The sequence below is a fragment of the Protopterus annectens genome, chromosome 9.part0 (assembly GCF_019279795.1).
Source record: "Protopterus annectens isolate FY-2018-M chromosome 9.part0, PAN1.0, whole genome shotgun sequence".
Classification (NCBI taxonomy): Eukaryota; Metazoa; Chordata; order Ceratodontiformes; family Protopteridae; genus Protopterus; species Protopterus annectens.
Genome location: NC_056743.1, coordinates 1,074,244,498 through 1,074,265,657, shown reverse-complemented (window position 1 = coordinate 1,074,265,657; position 21,160 = coordinate 1,074,244,498). Strand labels below are relative to the sequence as shown.

Below are 21,160 nucleotides of genomic sequence, written 5' to 3'. Positions count from 1 at the left end.
AAAAAAAAAAATGAACAAAAGTGTTTTTGCAGGGGGGGGGCAGACAAGCCCCCTGCACCCCCCCAACACTCCACTACTTTAACATACTTGAGGATTTTAGATATTGCCATCTGTGCTAGCATGACTGGCTCAAGTTTTGTAAATTAAAAATTTTAAAATTACCTTGCATTGCATATGCCAGCATGATTTTGTAAATAAATTTGTCTTTTGATTATCACTCTGATTTATGCAAGATGTTTGACTGTCAAACAGCATTCTGGCTGACCAAATGTACATGTTTTTTTAAAAGATAATTCTGAATGCATGTTATGCCAGAGTCAGCTGACCTAGATGTGATGTCATTGTATACCAGAAGTGGGAGAATACAATTCTCACTGCAGCTGTTTTTTTTTTTTTTTTTTTTTTTTTTACTTTTCAAAGTCTGATATGAGAAGAGAGTAGTATTCTCATAGCAACTTCCTGTTTCTTTAAATAAATCTGCTATAAAAACAGGTTCAGAGTCCTTTGTTCACTGGTCTGTTTAGTAGTCCAGTTGTTTCCAAACTGGTTGTTCCAGTCGCCGAGGACAGACCACAGCCTGGAATGTGGGCATAACTCATCTTGCCTTGCAGAAGTAACTGTATAATCTTGCTTTGCCGAGTTATTTAGATTAAATAGGGACAGTTAATCTTCAGATAGTCAGGGAACTACATATATAGTTAGAGGTTTTTTATAATCAATGTGAGATCTATTCTACAATATTATTTTCATATTTCCTGTGTGAGAGACTGTTTATTGAAACATTCAGTATTTACATATTTTAAATAATTTTTTCTTAAAAGTTTTAAGACCTCTCTCATTGTGCCTGGTTGTTTAGTAAATATTTTTAATAACTTGAGAGGGTTTATGCCCATTGTGATAACACCAGGGCCACTCTGAAAAGCCTTATTGCTTGGGTTACATGCTACCATTTGTATCAATAACTATTTTACCCAATGTAATTGAACACCCCTTTTGAAGGGTACTGTGGTATCTGACTGGTGGCAGCAGTTACCTAGTAATTTGAGCAAAGAAACACAGCAGATAAATCTGTGTCAGTCTTTCCCAAGAGTGAGTGTATATGTGAATATCAGACATACAAGAGTGAGTGTGTCAGATACCTAGAACTGGGACATGGTGCTCTACAGTTGTTTGTATGTAGACTCATTTAGAGACCTGCAGCAAAGCATATAGTCCAATCCTAAGTTTAGAACCTTTTCCCTGTGTACTCTTAGGGGAAATTCTGTATTTCTATCCCTGCTTTAGTGACACTCCCTTACCAGAGACAGTGATGAGGACTGAGACTGCACAACAGTGTGAGGAGAAGGCAAAGTCCAATAACCCACTTTCTGACAGAACACCAACAGTGCTGGAAATCCAAGCAAGTTTAAGTGAATCTAAAGGAAAGATTCACTTACACAAGAAAGAAGCAATCCACCTAAATTCAAGAAAAACACATGCTCATTGCTCACATTTCTAAAACCATGGAAGTGTAAGTGAATCAAAAACAACTGGCTTACACTTCTATAGTGAAAGGAATGCATGAGGCCAAACACCTGCAGAGCCTGATGAATTAAGCATAGATCAAATATAGGAAATCAGAAGTTTAAGTGCATTCGGACAGTCTAAAAAGACCCGTACTACATGTTTTGCAGAGTTTGGTCCAAAAACAGTACGATACAAGTGATGAAGAATACTAGGTTAACAGCCAAGATTTCAGACATACACTCAAAATCTCAACTTTTTCTTTGAGCAAATAATCAGCAGGAACAAAGCCTCTCGTTGTATCGGACAGACCATCTGTACAGCATGATCTTGAATAAAGAAAAGCCAAATTGAAAAGTTTCATAATCTCTGCAGCACAAAGCAGACAAAACCCACAGCACAAAGCAGACAAAACCCACAGCTGGGTCTGAAGATACACACACACTTTTACATGGGCATTGCCTACATGCCCTAAACCTCATCCCACCTGACTCAATCCCTTGAAGGGAATAAAATACTAAGGTTTGAAACACCATGTAATTGCACAATGGTATGCAAAACAGTTATTGAAACCACTTCTGGTTAAACTCGATACTCTCTTGGATACACAGTAGCTGCATATACCTCCCTAGCTACTGAATGCATCAAAGAAAGCTACTGTTACATATGATCATATGCAGAAACAGTAATGGTCACACTGGTTCTGTGGGAAAATGTCCATTTTAACAAGTATGTCCTCAAATAATCATGTCATCTATAGAAGATGGTGGTGCTTTTATCTAAACTTCAAGCTAGCAGATATATGAAATATCATGTATTGTTTTGTCAACATTAAAAAAAGAACGTAATAAATTGGGCGGGTGTTGGTGAATCCCCCACACAAGAATGCTTACGGATGTGTGCAACATTAAATGTGCTACACAGTTTAAAGCCGATTAAATAAGACTGCAGGTACTAGGAGTATGGGGTTGGAGACACCCTCATAGCAGGGATAATTTGTTGTACCATGGGCTGTTGGTGGTTTTTGTCTTGTTATGGGTCTCATATAAACATGGATTGTAGTGCTGTCTTTATGACTGCATTGCATTTTGCTCTTTGAAGTGTATGGAAATGGCTTCTTATGCTGATGTCACTACTCAAAATGTTGCATGTTTAGCCGCCGAATACTCAATAGTACTGCGATCGTGTGGCTGCCCGATGCTGCACCCCGAGGGACATTTTTTATACTCGAGCATGAAGCAGAGAGGAGGTGCTATTGGGGTCCAAAACAAAGCTCCAGGAAGAGTTTAAAGGGGAAGTTGCTAAACCACTAGAGCAAGAGACTTAAACCTTAGCACGTATATAAATAGGACGTGCTGGAGGGATAGATTTATCACTCAGAGACTCCCTATGCTGTGGAATAAAATCCCGGTCCATGTGAGGCAGAGCACCTCGCTGGCTCTGTTCAAGAGAAATCTTGACCTGTGGATGGGAGATCGTAGGTTTACCCCGGGAATCATCTGTGTGTCACTGCTGGACAGAGGCACAACAAACTAATGGGCACAGTATTTTTTCATATAAGGAGTGGCGTAAGCCACAAATTTGGGCTAGGCTTATAAATGCCTTAGGGCAGATAGCCTAGTATAAACCTATGAACCTATATATACTCCTGCCAGTGGCTGAACCTATATATACTCCTGCAAGTGGCAAAGTCAGTAAAGACTTTTCCACATTTCCATGGTCCCGACCTAGCCACGGTGGACAAATGCAGTACTGTGTAGGGTTAAGCCCAGTGAAATTGTTGGAGGTTATGGCTGGTATCTTAGTAGAGCTATCAGGGGGTTATCAAGAAAGCTCATGGACAAGTGTCAAATCATGCAGATCACAATGTGACAAAGAGCTGAATGGGGAAGCACCTAACAATCAATCTAGATCCTGCAAAATACAGCCTTTATGGTAGGTATTTCATGTTGAAGCAGTCTGAATTCATTACTTAGGCTTCTATTATTGTAATAGCCACTGCACAGAACTTTATCACTGCGTAACATAGGGACTGTGAAAGGCAGCACAGTTCTATCAACTTAAGTGCATGAATTTGTGTTCATCTGTGGATCATTAAAATACTTGCCACTTGTCTGTTCATTTATGACCTATAGGCTTTTTGTGCCTGCAGTTTATTTTGGTAGTTGCTCTAGGAGTTACTATTGAGCCAAGGATTTTCTTTAGCACCACAATGTCTTTTGTGACTTTGAACCTGCTGCCATTAAAATTACTGCGGCAAATATTTCAGCAGCAGACAAAGGGTTGTTACTTTCATTTATGTCAGGATTATCTGGAGGAAGGTTCAGGCATTGGGTTTGTCTGTGTACTGTGGTGACTTGCTTTCATGATGCAGGGGGAGGTATAATCACCCTTTTAAGAGTACGAGAGTTTCCTGACTGTATTGACATAATTGACAGTTAGCAGCCATGTTGCCCAGGGTTTCTCCTTTCTGGATTATCAGTGATTTGATTGCTTATACTCTGCCTTGGACACAAAATCTCACAGGTATGGCATAAGCATTTGCAGTGTCTGCTTGTTATAAAAATGGGTCTATATTACATAATCAAAACATGATTTAATCAAACAGCACTTGCATCAAAAATGCCGTTTAGCGAATTCACTCGTGGGGGGCTGCACCCCCCCCCTCCCACACACACATGCCCCCATTATATATACCAACTCAGAGATCCCACTAGTGAGGAAAGGGCAAATTTTCCAATCTTCACTGTACCGCAATCTCACTATAAACAGCTTGAACGGCATTTCGATGTAAAATCCTGTTCAATTAAATTACTTTTTGATAATGCAATACAGACCCATACAAATATCCATATGGCTTCAGAAGTTCATTCCCTATGGGTCATTATAAGGAACAGGATGATAGCATTCACCAAATTCTAGTCCAGAGGCATTCTTTGGTACCATTCACACCTTATATTGCTACTGGCTTCCAACATCCACATGTTGAATTTTTGCTTTTATACTGCTGCCAACTGATGAGACTGTCAGCTAGTGCAGTATTTGTAGCTAGTGCAGTATTTGTAGCTAGTGCAGTATTTGTAGTATTTGTAGCTAGTGCAGTATTTGTAGCTAGTGCAGTATTTGTAGTATTTGTAGCTAGTGCAGTATTTGTAGCTAGTGCAGTATTTGTAGCTTGTTGCACAAAGTTCTAACTAAGCATTCAAAAAATTCTCAGAGTGGATCTCAAAAACAAAGTTGTACACTAGATAAAATGTTCAACTTTTTCCATTGAATTGCGAGAGTTTTTACTTTCAATACTTTTATACAAACACATATATGCATACACACATGCATACATATATTTATATTTAATAAATATACATCTAGTAAAAGTCATCAATGCCAAGTTTGAGGCAAAAATAGCTACCACCCAAGCCAAAGAATCACTACACTTTTTTTTAGTTATGTTCGTAATCTCAAAAGCACAATGCAGGAGTGTACTGAGCCAAACAATGTTACCTACAGTGAGAATGAAGATAGTGAACCTACTGGCTGGTAAATTTAGCTCTAACTTTACACCTCTCGTCCCTCCATCTCTCAAGATATACAAGAGACTGGCTCATCTACAGCTATCAAAAGACCAAGTCCTAAAAATGCTATCCAAAGCTAAAAACACTGCACTGACGGACAGGTCCTGACAATATCCCAGAATGCATGAACACCACAAAGCATAATTTAGCCACACCCCTTAACACTGTTCAGTCTCAGCCTCCATACAGGTTTAATACCAAGTGAATACAGAACAGCTACAGCCATCCCCCTACATAAGGAGGACCTCTCACAGACCCAGGCAATTAGAGACTCATAGGTCTGACCAGCCTAATATGCATACCCATGGAAAGACTAATCATGGAAATATCAGCACATAGGGAAAGTCCAAACACTGCACCCATCTCAGTTTGGATTTGTCAAAGGCATGTCATATTTCCACAACTTGGTGGATTTTTTGAAAATGTCACCAAATCAGTGTATGAAGGTACAGTACACTACATACTTCGACCTGGCCAAAGCTTGACGTAATTCCCCACTTATACATAGTAGAAAAGCTAAATAAACCCCTATGTCACCTGCTGGATTGCCATCTTGCTCAGAGAGAGGATGCAGTAAATCAAAGTAGGGTAAGTTATCTCCACAAAGAGACCAATCACCAGTAGAGTCCCCCAGGGTTCTGTGATGATACCTCTCCTGTTTGGCATCTACTTTTCTGAAGTAAAAGCAAATACAAAAAGGCTCTGGCAATGTTTACATGTGACTATAAGGTAGGAGCTGCCATTTTATCTCCAAATGACAGCCATCCTGCAGGAAGATTTGCCCCAAATAAATAATTAGTGCCAAAATCATTGAAGCTAGATGCCAAAAAATGCATAATTGTATTCTGTGGGAAGTCATCTACTCCAGGGAACTACCACAAGCCTGAGCACACCATTCTTCCCAGCCACAGTTTGCTTAAAAACATGATCGATTTCTTCACTGCTGTATGCTTCTAGGGCCATTTGTACGGTTCCAAATAGTACACACACTGGACCTCGCATTCACTATCATTAACAGATTCACTTTTTGGACGTTTCTGCTTTATGCACTAACAGTTTAGCAATTCATTTACAAACTTTCATTTGCCCCTTCCTATGGCACCTTAACAAAATACAACAGTGAAAATATGGTGGCCTTTGAATAGTTTATACTGAAAACAGTACACTCAAATATCCCAGATATCCTTTACAGCAATTAAGCTCAATGAGATTCGTAATACTTTCTCTAAGGTTGGGTATAACTTTGACAATCTACATACGACTTTAGTGTGCTTCATACGTACACATACTGGTCGGGTCTTCTGCTCACTCACAAGCAAAATTATTATAAGTTTCCCTGGGTTCAAATGATTTTGTAAAATCAATTCAGTTTCTTGAAAGGCCTTGTTGAGGAGTTTTGCTGGCGCCATCAGACTGTTCAACGGGCCATGTCTAGGTCCCACTGTAGCTACAGTAAAACATTCTTTGTGCCTTCAGGATTTACACTTGCACAATTAAATTTCATAAAGATACTCACACAGGACAGTTCAATGATGTAGAGGGATAAAACCCTAACTACGACTCAGATGACCCCAAGTTCAGCTCAGGCATTTGATGGTGCTGGCATGGAGGATGGGCATACCCACCAGGGGGCATTATGCCAGATCTCTCTCTGTTGTGTCTTGGTACAGGCCAGAGTTCAGTGCTCAGTGGGATAACACCAGGCTACAGTGGGCGAGAGGACAGACCAAACATGGCGATCCTATGGACTGGGGGGGGCAGGATATAGACTTATTCCACACTGCCTGCCCAGCTTGACTGTGGCATCAGCACATAGTTGTGGGATTTAAAGCACAGAAGAAACACCTGTAGGGCACAGTATGGTGTTGCATACTGCTCCATCTTGCCCCAGTTACCGGTCATGTCTGTAGCAACTTTAGCCTGGCCTGGAGAGAGAGGGGGGACTCCGTACACAAGGTGGTCTCCCAACAGGGAGGCTTGAGGACTAGAATACACACTGGTTACCATGGTTCTTGCATATGTGTGAGTCAATGCTTGTTTGCTATGATGATTACAGTAGAGGCAGAAAGAATTGCAAAAAATACACACACAGCCAACATAATCCTCCAGTTTGTGGCCAAGTTAATCACCATGCCCAAGAACTGTTCAGATTCTGCCAGAAAATGCATAAAAAAATCACTTATTTTTATTGATAAACACCATAAGTACAACGTATATGTAGCCATTTATAATATATGGTTACCAGGTTACTTATGAAAGTTATGTACTTGATATGAAAAAAAAAAAACCTTACAAATCCGAGTCATGACATTGTTTTAATATACACATTTGGTAAAATCATTGTGGATAACCGAATTCCAATTTTGTTTTAAATACTCAGCAAATACTACATTTGGTTAAAAAAAAGTAAATTTTATTAACTCATTTACAACTCACAATGTTTTTTTTTCTCTGCAGAGTTTTATTACTGAAAAGGTTTCTTCTGTGATTGGTTTAGATGAATAGGCAGAGCCACCACAGTACAACCATTACAGTCTTGAAATAATTTTGTACCTTCAATTCATCATAGGTTCATACTAGGCTATCTGCCCTAGGGCATCTATAAGCCTAGCCAGAGTATGTTTGGCTTTCGCCACTCATTTTAAATTAATTTTGCTATGCCCTTTTTCGAGGTTAGTATACTGTGCCTCTGTCTAACAGTGACACAGAAGTGATACCCGGGGTAAACCTACGATCTCCCATCCACTCATCAAGATTCCTCTTGAAGAGAGTCAATGAGGGACTCTGCCTAACCTGGACTGGGATTTTATTCCAGAGTTAAGGGAGCCTCTGGGTTATGAATCTGTCCCTCCAGCATGTCCTATTTATTTCAGTGCTGAGGTTCAAGTCTCTCGAGCGTGTAGCTCGATGGGATTGGATTTTTGAGGTGCAGCATGTCCCTTAATTCCGGGTTGGACATGGCTTTATACGTCAGGCACAGGTCGCCTCTGAGCAGGCGGTATGCCACTCAGTAGAGCTGGAGTTTCTTTAACCGGGCAGCATATGGCATCTGTTTGAGCCCTTTGATCCTCTTGGTGAGGTACTTTTGGAGTCTTTCCAGTTGCTGCAGGTGTTTGGTAAGGTACATCCCAAAAGGGGCATTGTACTCGATTATGGGCCTGATGAGGGATGAGTAGAGAGGCACGATGACCTCCCCTAATCTAGATGTGAATCCCTTCATGATTAGGTGGGCTAAATAAAATGTTTTTCCAACCACTTTGGCCACGTGGTTGTCAAATGAGACTATCAACTTGGGTCCCCACGTCCCCAATTACTTCTTCTGTACTTAATGGATTACCACCTATGTGGTAATTTGTGGGCACTTTGTTTTTGCCAAAGGGGATGACTATACACTTTTTGGCATTTAGCTTGAGGCCATGGCTCTGGCACCAGTTGTCTGTTTCTAGGAGGCCCTTTTGGAGGATGCTTGTCGGCCGGAGAGTCGATTATGGCGCCCAGTTTGCAGTCTTCTGCAAACTTGGTCAGCCACAGTCCTTCTGTGTTGGCCTGTACCTCCGAGAAATATATACCGAACAAGAGAGGTCCCAGGACTAAGCCTTGTGGGACGCCACTTGTAACTAGTTTGGAGTCTGACATGGCTCCAGCAATTCTAACCATGTGGGTTCTGTCCTTGATCCAGTTTGCAACCAATCTAGTGACATAGGGGTTTATATTTAAGCTGGTGAGCTCATCTATAATGCCCGAGTGGGGTATTGTATCGAAGGCTTTTGCGAGGTCCAGGTAGGCTGTGTGGACCACCTTCCCTTTGTCAATGGCCTTGGTGACCGTTTCAAAGAAGTCGACCAGGTTTAAGAGGCAGGATCTGCCCTTAAAGCTGAACTGGGTAGGATCTAGTGTCTGTAGGTCCCCAATATCTTTATTTATGAGGTCCATGATGATCCTTTCCATAGCTTTGCAGACCAAGCTAGTCAGGCTTATGGGGCGATATTTTCCAGGGAGCACATAAAACCATGTCAGAAAAGAAAAGTTTCATACTACTGACTGCACTGTACAAAAAGGTTCACCTCAGTCATATGCGAGTATTAATGACTGCATTTATTACAGTCTCATAACTGTGTGTGTGTTTTGTGCAGTAGTAACGGCTAAGCCTGGAAAGCAGTGGTGTAGTGTCTGTGCTGTTTGTACACAAGTTGGGGATATCTTTTTCAAACCGTGCGACATGGAAGTGAAGTGCAGAGTTTCTAAATCTGAAGCAGGCAGGAAATGAGAGAGTGGGGGGCAACTTTCTATGAAAACTAATAGGGAGCAGCTGCATTTAGGAGTATGTAATGGCTACTACCCCTAAAGGAGGTAGATTCCTGCTAGAAAAGGTTCTGAAGAGGAGGAAACTTAAATATGTAGCATAAAGGCAATCTGGAAGGTATCCCTGCAACCTGAAAAGGGGTAGGAGCTGCTGTTCTGCAAAGGAAACACTAATAGAAATTACCTCTACCTGTATGGTGAAGTGTGCTGAAAGTGTAACACTAGTAGCCATAAGCACCATTTATGCTTGCTGTTTTAATAGTGACTCTCCACTAAAACTTTTTTAGACAAGTAAAACTTAAGTTACCTACTTTCACATCTAACTTCTCTAGTGCACACTGCAGTGTTTAGGATAAGTCATTTTTTTCATCTTACCTTTAAGCATCCCTGTGACTAGCACTTGCTCCAATATCTGCTGGAAAGCACTATGAAGCCTTAAACTGATACAAGCACTCAACTCTCCTTAATAAGGAGAAATTAATCATAGGCACTAAACAGCCTATAAGTGCAAAGTACCTTGCTAAGGTAAGGGAAAACAGCTCCTGTACTCTTCAAAAAAGCACCAAACCAGGCATGTCCAAGGGTCAGCTTCTGTTGATTTCTCCTGTCCACCAGGTGAATCTGGGCATACTGGGGCAATGCAGCAATTGCCTCATGTACACAGACAACCCTCTCCTACCACCCAACACTACAACCTGAGAGATGCACTTGCATAGCCAAACTGGAAGCAAAGGTCTCCACCCAAGATTGTGCTAGACAGTCAAGAGAAGGTCAACACCCGCACTACACCTCAAGCAACACAAAGCCCTTCTAAACTCACACCAACACCCACACATAGCAGCACTAAATCCACATATGCGGAGGCCCTTAACTGTAACCTGCCCAAGCAACAAGGACTTCCTAAGCTGAAATGCAAACACCAATCACAACCAAAGTGTCATAGCTCACAACACCAGTGTGCCACCCAGCAACAGCCCCCAAGGCAAGACAAAGTACCTAACACTTTAGTCACAGGTGACTATAGTCAGGCACACGGATGTCCTACTCACCAGGCTGAACAAGGAGAAAATTACAGTCAGCTGCCTGATGGGTGCCAGGATCCGCCATATAACTCATGCACTCAAGTCCCTCCACAACAAGTACAAATAGGACTATGTCACTGTCCATGTTGGAGTGAATGATTTGAGATGTACCTCCCTGGACTACATGAAGAGACCTGGAAGAGCTCTCGGATCATGTGGCCCAGGCAGGTATGACCCTAGCCCCGAGTAGCATCCTGCCTTCACCCAGAAGGATACCACAATATAAAGGACAAAATGATGGACTTCAAAAAACTGGCTAAGCTTCTGGTGTCAGAGGGGATCCAGTAGCCATCTGCCTGGGATGACATGACAGACCATGACGCTTTGCCAGAGATGGTCTGCACCTGTCACACCCCTGAGATTCAAGTTACTGGCTAAGGCTCTTGACAGCCCTATAGTGCCTTTTTTAGGCAAAGTTCAAAGGACAAAAGCACCACCGTAACAGAAACAAGCATGCAAAATCTGAAGGTAATGCTACTCAATGCTAGAAGTCTAAACCTCAAAATGCACTCTCTCGAGGCACTCCTAAAAATGGAGAACATCAATATCTGCAGTACCTGAGACCTGGTTCAAGGCTCCAGAGAGCACCCGTGCAATACCAGGCTACAACTCTTGCCACACTTTTCGGCCACCAAACCAGGATCGAAACACTAAAGGTGGAGGAGTGTCCATAGTCACCAAGGATATTCACACCACCAGGTTAGTTGCCCAACACAATGCATCTGAAATTCTCCAGATGAAACTAACACTAGGTAAGACTGCACCCCAAATTGTAGCTTGCTACAGATCCCCCGCCATGCTCCAAGATTCTCACTACCCCTTTCTAAACATACTGGCAAATATTAATATACAACCAAACACCCTAATACTGGGCGATTTCAACTACCCTGCCATTAACTGGGAAAACTACTAGTGTACCAACACCTTTGCCCAACGGTTCTTGGAATTCACAAATTCCAATGCTCTGGATTAATTAATCCATAGTCCCACCAGGGGCTCCAATATCCTAGACCCGGTAATTACCAACATGGGAAATCTATGCTCCACACCTATGGTCACCCCCTCGTTTGGTCAGACCATAAGCTAATCACCCTTAAAATCCACATCCCACCCCCAGTAAGGAAACCTCCATAAAAAAACTTCTTTAAAGCCAACTTCATGCAACTCAAGTCAGAAGTTAAACTTCATGACACCTATGCAGATAGGAACTGAAAGTGCCGAATCCTACACTAAGGCACTGTATGAGCACATCCACTCATGCATGAATCGTACCATCCCAAATAGAACCAAGATGCTCTCCTCCAAAAAAAAAGAAGCCAATCTGGTGGTCCCCTGCCATAAACAAATTTACAACTAAAGGAAGAAACTGTTGCAGAAAAGAAGAAAATCCCAGGATGCAAAAAACTCCCTTACCAACCTCAGTAAGAAGCCGAGATCCCTCATAAAATCCTCCCAAGCTAGTTACGAAAATAAAATTGCCAAAGATTCCAAAGACAACCACAAGGCATTCTACAACTTTGTCAAGAATCTAAATGGCAATGCTTAGATCTGCTCTGAGCTACAACAGAATGGCATTAAATATACTGATCCCAAGGATATTGCCAATATCTTGGCAGATCGATTCAGTGGCAACTTCACCCCCTCTCACCCCCTAAAATGACCCATCTCAATACCAGAAGATTGAGAAATTCTGGTAATAATGGCCACACAGGAAAAAACGCACTCTCCAAAGCTAAGAATACAGCATCCATGGGACCAGATGACATCCCAGGCGGTGTCCTACATGAACTACAAAATGAACTGGCACCTCACCTAAGTGTCATGTTTAATCATACCCTCATCTCAGGCTTCGTGCCCACAGAGTGGCACACAGCTACAGTTATCCCACTCCACAAGGGGAACTACCACCCCATCAGGTCTGACGAGCCTGATCTGCTAGGTCATGGAACATATTACCATGGAACTTATAAACAAAGACATTGGCAACCTTAAAACATTGGATCCCACCCAGTTTGGGTTCGTGAAGGGCTGATCTTGTCTCCTGAACTTGATTGACTCAAAGTCAGTCTCTAGAGCCATGGACGAGGGTAAGGCAGTCCACACAGCCTATCTGGACCTCGCCAAGGCCTTTGACACCATCCCCACTATGAAATCATAGATAAACTTACTAAGCTGGACATTAATCCCTATGTCACTCGATGGGTTGCCAACTGGCTTACTGACAGAACCCGTAGCGGACTCAAAATCCAGCTCCAGACAAGTGACAAGTGCAGTACCTCAGGGTTCAGTCCTGGGACCTCTTGTTTGGCATCTACTTATCTGAAGTACAGGCCAACACTAAGGAACTCTGACTAACAAAGGTCACAGATGACTGCAAACTGGGAGCTATTATTGAATCCCCAGATGATGTGGATACTCTACAAAAGGGCCTTACAGAAACAGATGCTGGGTGCCAGAGCCATGGGCTCAAACTCAGTACCAAGAAATGTATAGTTATCCACTTTGGGGAAAAAACATGTACCTGTGAATTACCACATAGGTGGCAGTACACTAATCACCGAAAGTGTGATAAGAGACACTTGGGAACACAGGTGGACAGTGGTCTCACCTTCAATAACCACATCGCCACAACATTCAGGAAATCCTTCTATGTGGCACACCTCATCATTAAGGGCTTTTCATCCAGAAAAAAGGTTATTGTCCCACTGTACTAATCCCTCATTAGACCCATTACAGAATACAATGCCCCATTTGGTATGTACCTCTCAAGACATCTGCAACAACTGGAAAGGCCGCAGAAGTAACTCACTAAGAGAATCACAGGCCTAAAGCAGGTGCCCTATGCTGACCACCTTAAAAAACTCCAGCTGTACTCTTGTCGCATATAGTCTACTCCGAGGCGATCTCTGCTTAACATACAAGGCCATGTCAAACCCAGAGCTGTTGGACATGCTACACTTAAAGAAATCCCAATCCCTCAGAGCCACACACTCTGGGGATCTAAACCTTGTCATCACAAACAAACAAAACATGCTGGAGGGATAGCTTCCTGACTCAGACTCCCCAGACTCTGGAATAGACTGCCCATACCTGTCAGAGCACCTCTTTGGCCCTCTTCAAAAGGAACACCGATTGGATGGGAGAAAGTAAAATCACCCTGGGGATCACATAAGTCATCCTGCTAGACAGGGGTCCAGGGAAGTAAACAGTGTGGGAAGAAATAGCCAGGGAATTGTTATGCCTAGGCTTGTATAGGCCCTAGGGCTGACAGGTTCATAGGTTGGTACTAGGCTATGGCCATCTTTGGAGTAACCACCTGTGGAACAGGTATGAAGGAATACTGAAACTGTGGTAACAGAAAAATTGGCCACATGTAACAACTTAGGAAATGATGTATGTGAACTGTTCCCCACCAGATAATTTAACAAGTACGTCTTCTGTTCCCTTGGTGTACTTCATTTGAAAATAACAGTGTTCCCCTCCCAGGAGCTTCCTTCTCTTTGTAAGGCCTTTCTATCATAGCTGCATACATGCCTCTCCTAATCCTATTTTCCAAAGATATGCTTTCTCAACTCTTAAAAATGGAAGATCATAGTGGGGGGGGGGGGGGGGGTAGAATGGTAGAACCAAAACAGTATACAAAAAAGAAAAACAAAGTACAATATACAATAAAAACAATAGCATGACTGGATAACAAAAAAAGTACTCCAACACTCTTGCTTGGTAAAAGCAGCATATGCTACGTTTCATCAAACCTGCCAACCAATGGCATTATTTAAAAACAAATATGGGCGGAACTATTTCCCAACAACAAGAGTTCACTTTTACTTGCTGACCTTGCAAAATTTAATACAGCAGTTAATGTACTAATCAAAAAGTCTATAAATAGTTGGAGCATATTTTGATTAGGATACTATAATTTCCAAAAAAAAATACTAAACGAGACAACTGTAGCCATTTTATTGTCACCATATGTACTCGGTTTATCAAGATTTTGTCTAAAGTTCATGAGAAATTAGTTTTTATCTGTAAATTGGACTACTTAACAACTGATTTGTTTACTGATTTGACATTACAAGATTTCCAAGTAACTCAGGAAAGTCAACGAACTCCTGGAGGGCAGTACCCTTTTTGACAATTGTGCAAAAACAAAGGGAAACAGTTTGGGAGGTGTGTGAGGGTATAGCTCAAATAGAAGAAATTGTTCATAGAAATGGTGGTAGCCGTGTAAATTAATGAATAACTGTGTGTGTGTGTGTGTGTGTGTGTGCATGTGTGCGTGTGTCTTTAAAAGTTCATGAGGCAATCAGAATAATTTCTGTGGCAAGAAAGAGTAACTAGCATATTGATTAACTTGGATTTTCAGCTCATTAAGCACAAAGGAGATTGATTTGCTATGTATCCCCTTACTGACATCAGTTTCTAATCTATAGTACTAACCATGTGTTTACTGTGCATTTCGATGTCTGAAATCTATTTTACATGAAAATTCAGCATGCCATTGTTACTATCTGTGGTGATGGTGAAGCTCTCAGATCAACTTTAGTACAGGTACGTCTAGTCTACTTTGCCAGAAAAGGAAAAATAAGTGAATAAATGACAATTTTCCCCTCCATTAAATGGGTCCTACCTACATTACCCACTTTGAGAATGTTTCAAGACAAGCCAATGTGTATACTTGGGAAATTTAAAAGTCATATATTGTAGATCAATTAAAATGGAACAAACAAGTCATATGAGGCAGGCTATGGATTTCAGTACACACTGCATGGAGCTGGGCAGACCATAAGGCTGTCCATGGCATAGAGGATATATAGTGAGGGGAGCTGTATCTTAGCAGGCAATTTTGCCTTTACTGGAGTTACTTTGAATGGCATTAAAGTTCACAAATGACAAAGACAGGGCTGTCGTGCTCTGAGTAGCATTGGGACCTCTAATGCCTTGGGAAAACAGGACGGTTACTTTGGATGTTTTATGGTCCATGCATGCACAAAGGCAGGGTTATGGAGTGGGCAGTACAGAGGACAAAGAACTCTGATGCCTTGTGAAAGTTTTTAAATAAAATTTGGTTTGTTTGTATTCTAAGAAAACATTTACATTTCAATAAATCTGCTACTTTATCATAAATGGCAAACCTACATTTGTAATTTAGTTCTTATCCAGTTTGTTATTTTAGTTTGGTGGGTGTGTGCATATTGCATATTTCATAATTTGAAGTTCTCATTTACCATCAAGAAATGCATGCATCATGTGGCACCTTTCAGAATGTGACTGTACAACTTGCAGAAGCAGCATGGATTGTTTGGAAAATCAGTAACCTATTTTGCCATGTGTGACAGTGTTCTACTGTACAAATACCATTGGTGACCATGGGCAAACAGATGATGCAACTCACACTGATACATGGACAACCGAGTGCAAACTCACTCCTCCCTTTGGGTAAATATGTTGTATTCAACATTATTGTATTTTTCAAACAGTACAAAAAATGGTTACATAGCTGAAGCAGAGTTACACAGAAAGCAATTAAAAGATTATTCTGTCCCAGTTAATACAGAATATAATTATTTTTCTAACATTCCAAACACATTTTTGTGGAAGTCATCATAAAAAATAAAATGAAATGTTAACATGCGTGGAGATCAAACAGATGAACAAAAATGAAAAATAATGCCACTGAGATTAATAAAATGTCAGGGAGCAAATTTTATAGTGAAGCCAGTCAGAGGTTTCTTCAACTGTTAATAGATCAAAGGAAAAGTGCCCAAGCGTTTCCTGCTCTCTGTTGTGCAACCTTGGAGGGGGAACGAGTCACCCTGCAAAAAAAATTACCCCTGTGGTTTACTGAAAGTTGACATTTTTTGGCAAATTCACTTTCAATTAAATTCCTTATTATTTTATGTATGTTTTGATAACCTGGCTACGCACCAAGTTCAGGCTCGTTTAAAGGAGATGACCAGGTGATAAAGAGAATACTTCAGTAAAACAGTACGAAATAAAATCAGTAAATTGAAGAGCTAATAATCTAGGGCAAATTACAGTGTTGGTATTATGTAGGATGAGAAGTCTCTAGGGTTCTCATTTAGCAGAAATTTAAAAAAGGTACGAGTTCTGATGTGCCACAAAGCTTCCTTTTTACTGACAGTCAGCATTTCTGATCGGTGTGCATATTTAGAAGTTTTATGAAGAAAATTAATTGATAGTTTTCAGCCTTCCATACAGCTAGGTACAGAATTATACAGTAAACCAGCCACCACAATGCAATACACAAGTAAGGCATAAGCATTAGAAACTAACTATGCTATGAAGAGTTAAGCTAAGATTTAAAATGTGGCCAAGCAACAAGCAGAAGCTACTACAGTATTGTGATGGAAGAAATGGTTGTGGTGTCACATGACTGCATGCAGAACCTACAGTAACAGAACTGCAAGATGGGGAGGAGGGGGAAGAGCACGAAGGTGGAGGGCAATAGTCAAAAGGCCGGCAACAACAACAACTGGAAGGTGAGACAGATGTCTTAGGGCTACAGCACGTTTTAACAACAATTACACAAAGATTATAGAGGTTTTACGTCTGCAGCACTTATCACAGAAAGTGTGTGGTAGGTCACATACATCATTTACCGGAGTTCTTAGCAAGATACACCTAAAGCCAAGACTAATGTCTCTTTCAGCAAACAAGAATGGAAGTACTGCTCCATTATAGACTCACCATACCAGAGCTGTAAACTAAAAATACTAATATAGAACAGGGTATACAATAAAAGCACACAAACGTTCACCTCTCCCATAAATTAAACATGCATTTAATCTCTACTGTCTTGACCATCTAGCATCCCCTGCTTCACTTCCAACACTCCCATTATTACAGCCACATCCATAATTTTCTGCTGTCTGTATCATACAGAATTGTGTACATTGGACTGCAATATTTCCTCCTAAATAATTAGGATACTTCTGACATTTTACAGTTAATCACTGTTACATGAATCATCTCATCCTTTATTGATTGAATCTGTGAAACTGAATACTTAAGTGTTAACCTAATTGCACTAGTTGATAAATTACGTGACATATGCAGGCATTTCTGTCTCCATTATTGTTAATGCACTAACTATATTCATACTAATGTTATCTTAAAGAATGCACATGGGGAGTTTATTATTGGGTTTTCTCCAGATATGGGCTCTGCCTAGTACACAAATGGAGAGAGGAATGATATCAAAAAAGCAGGGAACATGGAAGAAAACCTTGTTTAGGGATCTAGAAGAACACTGCAGACCAACTAGTACAACACATAAGCATAGCAAGCATTTATGGAATGGGAAGAAATGCAGGAAGGGAAGCAAAAATCAGAGCAGGGGAAAATTACAGTTTAGGAAATAAAAGCAGAGTGGTATGCTAAAAGCCTGGCATTGGGGTGAAGGACAGTAATGTTTGGTGAGGAGAGGTAGCAGAGCAAACCAAAAAGGGGAAAAAATATAAAAACAGCCTAGTAAACTGTATTCTCATCCAGAGACAGGTGTATTCTCATCCAGAGACAGGCAGTGCCCTGCATATGAAAGCCTATGTTTAACACAGACTGAAGCAAGCTTCAGTGGAAATCATTTAACTTTAGCTGCTTGGCATGATGGCACAAAACGAACAAAAAAACATATCAAACGGAATATTTGCTTTCTGTCCTTTGCTAATTTATATGTGCTCTGTCACAGACAGAAGAACTATACATCACTACTGCATTCAGCACTCCTATTCTCCCATGGAAAGCCAGCAACACCTAAAATGTGCTCAGCCCTTAAAAGTCAACGAGAAGGTGAAGTAAATTTAGCTAACATGACATTAAATTCCATTTAGATTAGAGTAACAAACTTTCTAGTTAAATTTGTTTAGTTAGTACCAACCCCTGGCATGACGTAAATTGTTTTTTTACTGTATGTAAAGTAGTTTTGACTAGTATAAAAATAAAATATTAAATATCCACCCAGACACCCAACCCCTGTATCCACCCACTGCTCTTAGTATGGGAATAACCTGCTGCTGCTTACTGAAACTAGACTGTGTACATAACATTGACTGGATTTTCTGCAAAATGGATTTTTTAACAGATTGGAAGCAACCAAACAACCTTTTAAAGCTACATTCTATATGCCAGATAATGTAGACTGCATAATGCAAACTATTTCTGAAATCACAACAAATCAAAAAGTAATTATCTTGAAATACTGAGGAAGTATGCTATGTGAGAGGAGAGGGTGCCAATATTTAGAGTCATTCTAAGATTAGACAAAGTAATGTACATGCAGGATGGGTGCAGCTAGCCATGGGAACGTAACTGCAATTTAGGGATACATTATGTTGAGCAAGAAAGATGAGTAGAGAGGATCGTGATTTACTTGTTTTGTAGTTCTCTGGATAAATATTATGCAACTGTGTTTTTGTTTCACTCTTGTACATTTCCAGATAGGGGGAATCCGAACATGGAGAAAGCGTCTAGAGGTACCTGGGGCACAGACGTATAGCGCAATAAAGATGCTAAAGAGGCGGGACCCTTCATCGCTACTATTCCTCTAGAAAGCTTTGTTGACAGTTTCGGTTTACAGATTTCTAGAATGAATCGGGTGTAATTCCTCCCTCTTTTATGGGAAGGGTTCAGAACAAAGGCCACGATAGAGGTGGACGTGTATAAAATCGGAGTAGGGCAGCAGGGGCCAGAAACTCACCAAGTGGTACTGTTTGGTGCATCCATTGGAGTCAGGCCTCAGCGCTCTCCCCACGTTCCAAGTACCATTAATGCTCCCACCGTGGGGTCCCCTCAGCTGCTTTGATTCATTTTATCTCCCAAGATGTACAGTTAATATTAGTGCGTAGAACATGTAACACTAAGACACAGATGCGTATGTTTGTATTATAATTAAAAAATACACTGAGTTTGAGAAACAGCGAGTTACTTTTTAGCACTCACCTGCACACTGTCGGAGGAAAGAGTTTGGGAGGAGCAACAGGCAGGTAGAAGCATGTGAGAGAAGAGAGCACACCAATTGTGTGTATTAACTAATGGTCATAAATGCAGCCACATGGTAGGTTTGATTTCAAGAAGCAGTCTCACCTTTTCGTTACATAGGAATAAGAAAACAGCGTTGGAGGGTTCAAACTGTGGCGTTCAGTCAGGTCACAAGTCAACAATTTCTGCTGTGAGAGACTTGCGTTATTACATTTCTGAGCGGAGAGTGCCCAACTGATCGGTGTTGAACTGCCACTGTGGAACTACTGAATCCCTCTGATTTCTGGTTCCGTTTCCCCAGTGAGTTCTCTAAAACAAGCGCTATACCACAGTCAGTGTTGTCCACTTGCCTGGATGCGACTGTTATTGCAGTTTACTGATTAGAAATAAACAGATAAGAAATCCCAGGTAACGCATATCTAAACAACTGTATTATCCGTTCGATGGCTATCAGGGAACGTGGTTTCGAACCGCCGACCTCTGTACACTGTCACGTTCCAAATCCACAGTTAACCATTCCTTTTTTGCAGAATATAAATGACAGCTGTCTGCAGAACAGACTGTTCGATGTTTCGTGTATTTCTATTTATAGTCTTTCTCTCTCCCTCCCTTTTTTCTCTCGATCAGTCACTCTCCCGGATTGCAATCCAGCCGCCCTTCTCCTTTTAAAGACACCGCACCATTTTTTTTTCAAATCGGGTCTAAAATATTAATCTTGTTCAGTAAATTTTCAACGAGGGTCTTTCAAATTACTGCACAGAATTGAAACTGCGGCAGTTCTACTTTAACGACCACCGTCCCTCCCGCTGCAGATGTCGACACAGACGAAACAAAAAGACTTCTTTTGTGGAGATATTATGCCAACTTAAGATATTACACTGGATGTTATCCACATTTCTGTGCAACACGTGGAACATAGGGTCGCTATGATAGGGAGGACATTGTGAAAACATTTAGGAAAATTTTCCCCCTCCAATGAAATTATCCTAATATTTTGAATATTTAAAAAACTGAGTTGATGAGTGTGTGTGTGTGTGTGTGTGTGTGTTTTATTTAGTTTAGCAGGGGATAAAAAATCTGATTTCTGGGTGTAGTGTGTCATATTAAGATACTGTTATGTAAAATTTGCAGAAATAGTCGTAAGTATTCAAATATACTGTTACAGTGATCCCTGTCCATCAGCGTCTTTGGTTGATGAGTTAGGTGGGCTGGACCACAACAGCTCAGTTTCAGCCACAGTTTAGTTACAACGAATCGAAAATGAAAATCATAATCTAAATGTGTGAATACACAGCAAGTAAACTTTTAGTGTGTATGTAAACATATGGAATCCTAGGAACATTTCAGAATATAATGCGTGCACACATACAAAGTGGCACATAACCAAGTGAATTGCAAAAAAAGTGAGTATCCTGATTAGTTACCACCAGGGAAATTCCATGCAGGCTGAGACATGATTTACATAACTGACAGTTTATCCTGTAGGGTAGGAGGTTAGAAGGTTGATGGCCCTGGGGCCCTTACAAACCTAGCCAAGAGATTATCCACAAAAAGAAACCACAGGCAGCACCTGTCGCCCCTGTCAATGAGTGACACAGGTGGAACCCCTGAAACAAATTTGTGGTTTCCCATCCACTCATCAAGGTTGCGCTTGAAGACGGTAAGTGAGGTATTCTGTTTGACTTGTATAGGAAATCTATT

At 41.0% G+C, this 21,160-nt stretch overlaps 1 protein-coding gene across 5 annotated transcripts in view; it reads right to left on the bottom strand.

Moving 5' to 3' along the window:
- The window catches only part of LOC122811811 (leucine-rich repeat-containing protein 3-like), a 543,075-nt gene extending 522,798 nt beyond the window's left edge, over window positions 1–20,277 (bottom strand). For 3 of the 5 annotated variants that reach the window (XM_044083900.1, XM_044083899.1, XM_044083898.1), the window contains exon 1: window positions 19,565–20,277. The gene's annotated coding sequence lies outside the window, so the exon portion shown is untranslated. Of the gene's footprint in view, window positions 1–19,420 lie in introns of all 5 variants that reach the window. The other 2 variants (XM_044083897.1, XM_044083895.1) reach the window with 1 other exon arrangement.
- Window positions 20,278–21,160: the final 883 nt, after the last annotated feature.